Source organism: Anser cygnoides, chromosome 13, assembly GCF_040182565.1.
Source record: "Anser cygnoides isolate HZ-2024a breed goose chromosome 13, Taihu_goose_T2T_genome, whole genome shotgun sequence".
NCBI classification, from domain to species: Eukaryota; Metazoa; Chordata; class Aves; order Anseriformes; family Anatidae; genus Anser; species Anser cygnoides.
In genome coordinates this window covers 2,353,387-2,365,472 of record NC_089885.1, presented here as the reverse complement: position 1 = coordinate 2,365,472, position 12,086 = coordinate 2,353,387, and the positions used below count along the sequence as shown (strand labels likewise).

The following is a 12,086-nucleotide window of genomic DNA, read 5'->3' as shown; positions in this document are numbered from 1 at the left end:
ACTTTCCTAAAAACATGCCTTCTTATGGATTTGCATGTGTGGATCTGTGAGCTATTTTCTCATTTTGTGACAGCATAGAGAAACTCATCCATACCTCCGCAGAGGACATACCTAGTTGGGTTGCAGTTGGGTTTGCTCATATTTACATTTAACTTGTTATTGAATAGCTTGCAGAATGTTAATCTGTAAATGGAAATATTGTTGCTTGTACTTGTTGAGGCAAGAAAAATCTGAATAAACCTCTTTTGAGCTTAATAAGAGCTATGTTAGGGTTTGAGCTTAACACCCCGGACTCCTAGAAGAACCCTATTCTAAAATAGATTTGATTTTTTTTTTTTTTAAAGGTACTTATATTATCTCAGGAATTCATGACTTACATAACCTTGATTTTAAATGCCAGTCCTTATACAATAGGTCAAATATCAAGGAAATGTGCTGTGAATTTCAGGTTATCTGAAAGACATTTCAAAAGGAATAGTCTATCCATCTCAGTGGTTGGGGTCTTAGCTGAAGAGAGACAAATCAGTTTAAGTAAAACAAGATATTTTTAAAGAAATGAGCTGTTCCATTCAGCTGTGTATTCTTCAAATCACCCAAGGCCTTGTCAGGGTGTAAGAATATTCCACACCTCAGTCTTGGTGTTAGGGGCTTGGCGCACATACAAAGGATGCAGTTGGTGTAGCCAGCAGGCATGCTCAGCCTTTCTTACTTTGTCCTTTCTAAATCATCATCTCCTAGGAAGTATTCTCAGTGTATTTTTTTTCCGTTTGTTTGTTCTTGCAATTCCAAAAAATAAAAGCTACAGAATAAAGCCTTTCTACTTCCATGATTCTGGTGGAGTATTTTTGCTATACATGATTAACATAGCGGAAACTTGAAAATATTGGGTGTACATAAACATGTTCCTCCCATTCAAAATCAAACAGTAGTTGTCAAATCAGACTTCTTGTATGACAGTAACTATAATCTGAAGAGAACAAGAAAGGTGAAGGATTCTCCATGGGACGTTGTCTTACAACGTTGAACGCCTGTTGTGATTTCCTAAAAAATGAAATTGAAAGTCCTTAGAGGAAATGTTAGGGCTCTTATGTATGAATGTATTAGTGACTCTAATTTTATGTGTAATTTTACTTTCTCTGGGATAGAATTTGCTTCAGCAGAGAAAGAAATCTTTTTTATTAAATGTATGAAATGACGAAAAAAAAAAAGGCAAGAAACTTAAACACAAAGGAACCTAATATTGAAAATTGAGAGAAACCTGAAAGTAACAATCTTATTTCATACAACTGCAATCAGTTTGTGTTCTGTGAATGTTTTTTCTCCTAGTGCAACTTGATTAAATCAGCAAGGAGTAGTGGGCTGTAGGTATGTAAGGGATGTAAGTGCAGGGAAAAAAAGCATCAGAGAGAAAGTAAGAAAACTTGCTTGATTGTACAGCTGTCTCCTATTTCATGATACTCCTGAGTGCACTTAAGAAAAAATCAAGATTTGCATTACGGGGAAGGAGGTATATGTTTTCTGCTTTGTCACTTCTCAGATTAAAAGTCTGGTGTGTTTCCAATCCTTATCTGATGTGACCTTTTCCCTCATTAGTTACTTGTACGTTCAAAAATCAAATCCATAGCACGTAGTTAGAATGTTGAAAAAAAGAATATGAAACAGACTACGGCTGGAAAATCAGGTACTGCTCATACCCGCTCTAAATCTCTTCTCTGTGTTGAAAGAACTGTAAACATTTTGGCAAATATTGGCAAGTTCAAACAAAAATTAAGACTTTTTTTTTAAAATCCAAATTCAAGATTTCAAACACTGAGCAATAGCAGACATCTATAGTTTATTTTTTAAATATGTTAAAGTCTAGCTAACATTTTAAACATGTATAATAGTTAATCAGTCTTGAAAAATGCACTTTGTTTAAAATATGAAGTAATTTATTGTAATAAAATACTTAGAATGTTTCTCACTAGTTCATGAAAGAAATTTATAATCTTTTAATTCATTCATTTTTAATGATTTTTAGGCTATTTTTCTTCTTTATAGTGATATCGAAGTTTTGCATGAAGTATGATCTCTCCTCTTCATACTTGTTTTACAGTGCATTTAAATCTAAGTAAGACTCTTGTGCATGGAAGTACTGTGTTACTGTATTAGATAATCAGGCAGTTGCAAATAATGCAGGTGGATACTAGAAAGATAAACTAATGTCATAACACATGAAGAAGGGTCAGGAAATCAGGTCAGCATGACATAAAGTGTCACTATGTCCTATGTTTAATAACTCCTTTTATTTCCAGCAACATTTTGGAGGGAATACCTGAAGATTGAAACAGAAATGTAATGCTAGCCAAAAAGGATAGTACAAAATGATTAACTTTACACACCCACAAAGGAAAAACCCTAAGAGCACAAAAATATGAACAGGATTATTCCCTGTCTTCAGGGTTCAAGGACCTGCACTAGTTCAAGATGATAAATCTCTGTTTGGAGGGGAAGAAAGAGCATATTCCCTGCTAACAACTTTCATTTTGAAGATTTAGCCTTCTTGATGACCTTGCACTGTATTATTCAAAATATGTTCTGTGGAATTATACTTTAGGTTTATCACGGATTAAACAAACCAACCTATCTTAACCTAAAAGTGAACATTAGAAATGTATGTACAAATGCTCAGAAAATGAGTAAGAATGCTGTAAACTTCTTGTATCTTTATCAGAAAACTTTGCCCTTTTGTAGAAATTAAGCATGAATTTTGATTTAAATTTCAGCAGTGTGTTACTGGAAACAGTAGTTTCATGCACATACTTGATTAGTTGCATGCTTCCCTCAAGACTCGAGGCAGATTTCCAATGAAAAGGCAGAGCAGAATTATGTGATCAACCCTCATGAGGAACCTAAACCAAAACAATGTTACAGCAAACTATCTTTTGCTCTCCTTACTTTCATATTGAACAGTTCAGTTCCTCGCAGGAAAGGTAATCTTGTTGAGTATAGATAGAAAAAATTGGTCTTTCCACCTAGTATGACTGAGTACACAAATACACAAAAAACACTCAATTTATTCCACATACTTACTCAGGGAAGACTCTGTCCAAAGGGCGTAAGGAAGCAAAAGGAACTGTTTATGTATTACAACCAGAATATCAGAGGACTGTACAAGCATAATGTACAAAGGTTTACTTGATAGCTAATTAACAAAAAGTTGATGTGAGAAGGGGATTAAAGCCAGGAACTTCTGGATATTTTTTTGCTTCCTGTGGATTGAAGCAATTAGTAAATATGTTACTATCATCAAATGATTTCCATTGTTATTTCTCATATGTATCTCTTCCAGTTGTACAAGTTCTTTCAATGATAAATCAAAATAAATCTTTTTTTTCCCCATTTGGAAAAAAGAAAAAAAAGTGTCCTAATGGTATTAGTATGAGCAGTATCATTCTTCATGAAAGCTAGAAGTTTTTTTATATCATAATGTTTTGATAAAGTATCCAGGGTTACTTTGGGTCCTGTGGGATAAACCCAAGTGCTTCTACTTTACCAGTGGAGGAAAATTCCTTTGCAGAAATTTTTGAGTTTCCATATAGAGCAGTGATCTGTTCAGTCTGGTGTGTTGTCTCTGATGTGGAGGACTATAAAATAGTCTGGCTATACAAAGAACAGCAGAAATATACAGCAGAGTGCCCTGGAAGACGTGCATTTATGTTGTCTTGTATTTTAATTATTTTTATTACTAGGATCTTCTCATGATAAAATGACTGCTACGTTTTGCATGGAGCTTTCTGTTAGTTAATATGGACTCTTAGTGTCCAGAAGTTTGGCTCAGCTGAAAATTGTTGCTGTTGCCCTACAAACTGTATATACAGTAAAATGCATTCCCTGCAAGTTGCTTGGGAATACCTGTTTGAAAAAATAAGCACATGTATGTGCACTGTATCTTACTAGACATTTTGTCTGAACAATTAGCGACAGTGGTCAAATGAATAACCCATTGGACTCATGAAGGTTTAGACAGTCCAGTTTTTATGATTTTTTTCATGGTTACAGAAATGCTCTGTAGTACGTTACCACTGCATGAAGCAAATAACGGATTACTGATTCTACTTCATTTCTCTTTTTTTTTTCTGTCACTTCCATCCAATTTAATGACCTGTTGTGTGAGGTGCTTATACATGATGCATCTGTGTGTGTACATGTACATAAATACTGCTTTGTGATATTTCTGAAAATAGTTCCTGGTGCCTGGGGGCTGTTGTTTTGTGCTAGCAGTATAGGAAGGGCAAGCCAATATTTGTGCCCTTCAGAAGAGAAAGAACTGACACAATGACTCTGAAATAAAAGATGACAGAAGCCAGAAAGTTGTAAATAGAAAATACATGTGGTGCATAAACTTTATAGTACACAGTTTGCTCTCAATTTCCTTACTTCCATATACTTTCAGGAAAAACAAACAAAAAATCCTTCAATTCTCATAGAAGTATTTTCTGTACATTATTAGCTATTTTCTGTGTTATATAGGTGTATGTATTTTATTAAATAGTTCCGTCTTCTGTCTATTCCCAAACCATTTATAAATCGAAGATTTTATGTTCTTTCATGCTAATATAGATTTTCCAACTCCATGTAGAAGTTTATGCAATAGACCTTGATGACTTCTATGAAATTATCAGTGATCTCCCAGACAATTAGTCACAGTCAAACTTTGACAGGTTTACAAAGACTAAGTAAAGCTTCGATTAAATATTTGAAATGTTGATACATGCCTGTGGCTTTTCTCTGAAGAATCCAAATGTGACTTTTTGTTAGCAACTATTTTTTCTCTCCTTGGAACTTGAATATTTACAGCAATAGTTTCTTTTGTTATTTTGGATGTCTGCCTTGACACATCTGTTAACATGGAGTGAGTATAGACATCACTGAAATATAAGGTACAGTGAAAAAGAAAGTGTCTTCTCTTAAAGCCTAGTCCAAGTTCTAGCTGGCTTATTCATAAAGGGCAACAGTCCTGGCTCAAAGAAAATGTTTTTGGAAAGTTAAATGTAATGGAATTATTTTAATTTCCAGTGCAGAGATTCTGATAACACATCTCTCTTATGGGAATAGTCTGAGCATAAAAAAACAAGTTCCTTCTATTGGAGATTTTTTTTCTGTAATTCTACTGAGAAATTTAGCATAGGGGGGGAAAAAAAAAAAAGACAACCTAGAAGAATCTGTCTAGGTGTCTAGATAACCCTAGCATTTCATGTAAATATAAACAGTTTCTCGGAAACAATTTGGGACATAATTGAATGATTGCGTGTGTATTAGGGCCTTATGATAAACTGCATCACTGTTAAATGCTTTGTGTCCTCAGTGCTCAAAGTTTGCAATCATTTTGTTGATTAATCTTGGAGTGGGTGTTTCTATTATATAGTCGTTATTAATCAGATTATAAAGCTGGACTTTTGATATACCTTTTGTGGTTTATCAGTTACAAGCTATATTATTGTGAAGATGCTTCAATATTTTAATGTAATATCTGGAAAACATCTTTCATTCCGCAGAGGTAGATCTCTGCTTTTGCTCTGGAATGTTCTGCTAAGCACTGCAGAAACCTCTCTTGTTGGTGTAATGTTCTGTTTTGATGCATATGAGATCTCAATGACAAACAGTCAAGTCTGTATAAGCTAAATTTCAAGTGCAAAAGATGGAATTTCAAGTGAGTTTTTGCTGATACCCTCAATGGTTTTCTAGCGTGGCTAATTCATAAAAAAGTGTTGAAATGAAAGCTAGATACTTACCCACCAGCACATGAGAAGAATAATGTATTCCAAATACAACGGGTTTGTCTGAATGTGTTAATCAACTCTCTATACCTTCCAATTATGCTTATCATCTGTGTTAAAGAATTTTCCCATATTTCTATATTTTTAATTTTGAAGCTGATGCAATATTTAGAATACAATTATGTTTTGGTTTGCTGTGATCTTCTTGCCAATTTCTTGTGTTCTAAAGTCTCTCGCTGATTGCGTCTCATTTTTCATTACTGATGGCCCCTTCAGACAGGCAGGCTCCGAGCTAATTAGCAAAGCTTTGTTCATGAACGCTCGTTTCCTCCAAAAACTCTGCAGGAAGGAAACTCTTGAACAATAGTACACAATCTGCAGTTTCAGAGGCTGTAATGTTAACAATAATGCACTGCAACGTTTAAACTAAAATCTGCCACTTCAGAAATTATTAATTCATGCTCAGTGATGGGAAGGGTTGTAATCCAAGAGCTATCTGAATAGGATTGTACACTGCCACGCCTTTAGAAAAATCAAAAGCTGGCATGAAAAAACAGTGTCGGTGTCTAAACCACCTTTTGAAATCCTGCTGAAATTTTGTGGTTAGGCCCTCAAGCTGGGCTATTTTAAGTCAGTATGTGGCCAAATCCAAGCTTTTTTGTTTTGTTTTGCGTTGTTCATCTTTTGATTTTGTGTGCTTAATCGCTGCTTAAGCCAGTTGGATCTCACAGCAGTGAAAGGCTTTACTCTGTCTTTTGTCAGGGTGAAAGTACATCGAAGTGGCAGCGTGCAGGGTGTGAGGTGAGGGACAGACCTAAGTGAGGCAAGAGGAGGAGCTGGGCTTTCTGTGACATGAGGGGCTACGGGTCATCACTGGGGGCTTCTGACTAAGGGCACTAATTGGACAGTGTGAGTACCTTTACCTCTCATTACATTCATAGCATCATATTTTTGCTGTTTGAGGCATGGGACTCCTCGTTCAGTTACACCACGTCAGCTTAGGAGGACATCACTTCTTTAGGGATAATTTTTGACATTGTGGTCGAGTTTATTGCACACATTCCAGAGTCTGTACTGCTGCATTAGGATAGAATCCCCCCCCCCCACACACACACACACACTTTTTTTCTGGATAACTTTTAAGGTTTTCATATTAAATTATCAACAGTCATTTAATTATGGTGGTCTTCTGCAGAGGAAAGAGTTGACAACACCACTGAAGGTGTGCAGCATCCTTCTGGTTGATATTTCTTAATGGTTCATCTCCTGAGCCAGTGCATGTTTGTGTAAAAAAAAAAAAAAAAAAAAAAAAAAAAAAATTCATTAAGAACTGGCTTCTGAAAAGATGTGTGTCAACCCTTTTGAAGTCAACATTTATTCAAGGAAGTTTCTGCAGATTGCCCATAAATTTGATGTGGGTTCAAGTGATAGGTAGAAGACACATCTCCCTGACAGAAAGTGTAGCATATTGGTTCCATTAAAATATGAGCTTATGTTTTGGTAGCTTGTCATATTATAGCATAAACTTCTCATGACAAGGCAATGCAATGCACTTTATACTTGTAAATACTTCCTAACAGAGATTAAGATTTGGAGGGTGGATGATTTTGATTCAAATCAACATATGAAATGATGGTTACTAAAACGCAGGTAAAAACTTGTACAAATAGTTAGTAATGATAAACACTGATAACAGAATGGCCATAGCTTAATATTTTATGTAGTTTCATAAAACATCTTTCAAATTTTGAATCAAGGCTGATAAAAAAAAATCAATAGTAATGAGCTCATCTGTATGTAAATGAATGCCGTTCTATTCCAGGCTACCCGTATTTTATGGTATCCTGCTAGATATCACTAAGTGTGGTTGTGAAAATAGGGCTTTTCAGGAAACCCTTAAAAAAAAAAAAAAAATCAATTTAAATGCAAAGTCTTTGCCTGCCTTTTAGGTTTTGAAAAGTCATTCATAAGGTTCTATCTGTCTGAAAGTTTGGTATATTTGTATTTAAAATAGTAATTCAGTACATTTTCGGGAGCTGACTATCATACTAATGAGGAGGCAATTCTGACAATACTAGGAACTCACTGAAAATTTCTTTGCATGTTGCAATTCATTTGGAAGAACTGGTCAAACTAGAGGTTATGTCTGTGTACCCAGAGATGCAATGTAAACGTGCAGCTGCAAACACTGCAGCTCTCCTGTGAAATGTCTTGTACTTGCTGTACTTGGGAAACACGCTAGCATTGCTTGCAGTCTTTGAGAATGGTAGGTTCTGCTACGCTCATATTTGGACAGCAGCACTAAATAGTTGCTGAAATAGGTTAGTGGAATTTATTAAAAAAAAGAAAAAAAAATCCCAAGAAATGAATCACGCATGAGTGTATATTTTAAATCTTTGTAGTGAATATAAACTAATAATCTGCACACTTTTTTCACATTTAGAGGCTGCTCATAAAGATGAAACATCTTTAAGTTGTCAGGAAGAGCTGATGGATCTACAGCTCGAGCTCTGTAAGTGTATTTTCAGTTAAAACATTATTTTCAGGAAACAAACTGGGGTTTGATAATTTATTGCTACACACAGAATAATAGTCTTTAAATACTCTCCATTAGTTTTTATTAGAAAAGTAAATTTTCAAGTATTTGGAGCAATTTTGACCTTAATGAAGCTTCGATTCAGCTAAACTCCAAAGGAGAGCACAAGCTTTGAATCAGGAACAAAAATTCACCCATATTCACTAAATTATTTGAGTGTTTCTTACTTTTAATAATACTTGTGTTGTCAAATTAGGGACTAAGTGCACATATATTGGAGATTAGAAGAGGACATTAACATGAAAACCGGAAAGAAATGTTTGATTGATAGCTCAGAAGGAAATGCCAAGGGTAAATATAAGTACTGTTGATTGCAGTTGATGTGGGCAAGTGGTAATCAGTTGCTAATCTAAACAAACAAGACTCCAGCAGATATTTCAACTCTTCACCTTTCCACTTGTCTTTCAGTTGCCTTTTCCAATCCCATTTACGAACAAATATCCTACTTGTAATGTTGCTCGTACATTCCTTATCCTGTGGGATAATTAACAAGAAATACTTAAAAAAAAAAAAAAAAAGGGGGGGGGGGGGGGGAGAAGGGAGAGAAAAAGTTTATATACAAACAGAGTGGTTATGATTAGAGGGAGAAGTATCCTCTGTCAACTCGATAGTAAACTATCATTTAATTTAAATTTTTTTTTCTTCTGAAAGCTAAAGTATGCTGACTTATTTTTCATACTGCTCAAACCTGTGACATATCTACATGAAAAAATTGTGATCTGTGGTCATATGCAGTGCAGCAGCATACACAAAGAGGGTTCTCCTTGTTTCTGGCCCATTAATTATCTTCCCAACAAAGGTTTTACTGAGGCAGCATTTTGCACTACCTGATGTGGTATGAAGTGCCCTGGGTGAAACCATTTCTCTGGCAGTAATTTACCATGGGCAGGGATGGTGTAGTCATAACCTTCTTCAGACTGATGAAGGTGATGTAGACTGACTGAAGTGGATTGGAGAAATCAAGGATCATGGTTTGAGTTCTGATGAAGCCTGTACACCCTGAATTAAGTGGTGGGATTGTCCGTTTTTATTAGATTCAGATTACATGGGGCAGCTTCAAGCTGTTCTGATTAATGTGACAGCCTTCTTATTAGTTGATTGGGTACTATATATTAAGGGTGCTTTAAAATACATTTATCTTTTTCATCTTTCCCTTTCAGTTTCCTTGAGGATTGCCTTACGCTATCCATATATATTAATCATAAAATCTGAAACATATTGTTCCTGGTTTGTGATGTATTTTTAAGAAATCTTTTTGTCAAGATGCAAATTACAGAAATTATGATTGTGATTATTACGGTTAGTTTTAATTAGCAAATATTACTTAAATGATAAAATAATGAAAAAAGACTTTTTCCTCTACATAAGACCATGTTAGTGGAAAGCAAGTAGAAAAGTTGAAGAAACTGGAGGAAATTTAAAAAGTCAAAATCGTCTGTGTTAAATGTGGGTATTTGCATACTGAATAAAATAATTACATTAATCCAGTTTGGGAGGAGAAATAATATCACGTGAACTGAATCTCCAAATGGAATTAACTTTCTTAGTATGAATTTTGAGTAGGTAAACTACAAATTTCCTGCAGTTAAGTTATTAGCTGTAAAGGAAGATGAGATAAAAATAATTCTTCCAAGAAAATCAGAAGCTGCTCATGAATCAGTAGCACGTGGATAGAGGCAAAATTTGGGGGGGGGGGGGGGGGGGGAAACAACTGAATACAGTACTTAATTGAATACAGAATACACATAGTGTATTCCGTAGTACGTAGGAGGGTGGACGGAGCATTTTGTGTTCTAGCTTATTGTTGTACATCTTGAAAGATACTGATGGAAATTCAATGAAAACTGAAGTAATATGAGCTACAGCACCTATGAGAAGTTTGTAAACCAATCCCAAAAGTCCTCACCTCACCTGATTTACACAGCTTTTTAGAAACTTTGAAGTTTAACAAAAAGAAAACCTAAATTTCAGACTGACATGAAGAATTAGCAAGAAGCCCTAATAAAGCATACATTACTGCATTTGAAAGTCTCTGAAGGCTACTTTGTCAAGGCTAGTTTATAGTCCATATAGTTTGTTAAAAAGCTTTTAGAGTCATCGTGGTTGATGGTATCAGTGTGGCTATTGTAAATGTGCAGTAAGTCAACATTAAAGCTCTTATGAAATTTTAATGCCAAAAAATTAAAAGCACGAGTGCTGTAATCAGTTCATAAAACAAAATATTTGAGTCTCTGACCCTGTCCTGCCAAGTGAGGATCAATGACTGCAATATTGTTCTCTTTTCTTCCTTTCCAGCAGATCTATACAGGCATAACTATTTCTCTGTATCCTACTGCTTTGCATTAGCCCTGCTATTTCTGCATCACAGACATAAAACTAATGCCCAGTCCTAATGTTTTCTTATGATAAGCCCCATGTTGTGTGTAAAACCAGCGGGGGACAGTAGTCAGCTGTATGGTTTTAGTGGGGCAGCTTGCTGGTGGTTGCAGAGATGTGCCTTCCTGAACATTTTTATTGACTTTGTGCTCAAACCTCTGTTTCCTTGCACATTTTGCAGGTGTTTTTGTACTTTTCAGTTTTATGATCAGAAGTGAATGAATTAAATTTAGAATGACATATGCTTCTTCTGAAGAAAGTCAGTTTCTGAGTTTTCTGTAGAAGTTGACATATTGAGTATGGGCCTGGAGTTAGACTCTTTCTTATTGACTTGACCTCTGGCAGACCAACTTCTGTGATTTTCAGGTTTTTTTAAGCTTCTCATATTGTACTTTTTTCCCCCATTGAGTTGTAATCGCTTCTTTGCAGCCTAATACAAACTACTTTTTTTTTTTTCCCCTCAATTTACCTCAGTCTGTCATTTCTACATCAAATCAGAGTATTTTAAAGTTGATTCTTTTTGTTGATCATCTGTTTGCACCAGCATAATGCCCTAGAGTTTGGCACCTTGTTTACAAGCTCAAAATCTTTTAAAGTGTAGAATAATAATGTAAATCAAAACTGAAGGCAGTGGAATGTGTGGCTATACTTAAAATATACCCTCTTTGCTCAATGCTGAAGTAATGTAATAAGCTTTGAGAAGATGCATGTGTGAGTTTTTTTTTTTTAGTGTACAGACAGATTACAAAGCAAATGTCAAGACCCCTGCAGCACTGTAACAGAAAACAAATTTTATGGCTTCTTTTAAAACATTGAGGGGCAAAAGATTTAAAATGTAAACAGGTCATAAACTGCATTGCTTGCATGCAAAACACAATCTGTTAAAATGCAAAGTTAACTTCGGAATGTAATTAGGTATCTTAAAAGATTGAATCAGAAGTATGGATATAGGTGAAAAAAACTAGCATAGAAAGTTGGCTTCCTAGCTGTAATTTTTCCATGTCTGGGAGGAATTATTTGGAAACTTTTGATTGCAAAATAATTTGGAAAAAATAAAAAAGAGGACTATTATATGTCATCCTGAAGTAACAGTGGCATGTAACCTTATTAGATTCAGAGAAGGAAATTACTGTATTCCTGAAACAGTCACCTGCAATGGAGGCTTTTCATGGCATTACTAAAAAATAAGGGCTAGATCAATTTTAGTAGAAATAAAGATTGTAGCTTATAAACAATTATACTTAATTTCAGGAAATGTTTTTGTTTTTTAAAAACACTTCTGAATAATATTCTTGGAAAACAAATTAATCACAGTATCGTCTAGGTTGGAAGAGACCTCCAAGATCACCTAGTTC

At 35.0% G+C, this 12,086-nt stretch overlaps 1 protein-coding gene across 3 annotated transcripts in view; it reads left to right on the top strand.

The window, feature by feature from the left end:
* Positions 1-12,086, top strand: part of TENM1 (teneurin transmembrane protein 1) — an 848,278-nt gene that overhangs the window by 61,284 nt on the left and 774,908 nt on the right. For 2 of the 3 annotated variants that reach the window (XM_048070576.2, XM_067005240.1), the window contains exon 3: positions 8,203-8,271. The gene's annotated coding sequence lies outside the window, so the exon portion shown is untranslated. Of the gene's footprint in view, positions 1-5,079; positions 6,669-8,202; positions 8,272-12,086 lie in introns of those variants that run through there. The other variant, XM_067005241.1, reaches the window with a different exon arrangement.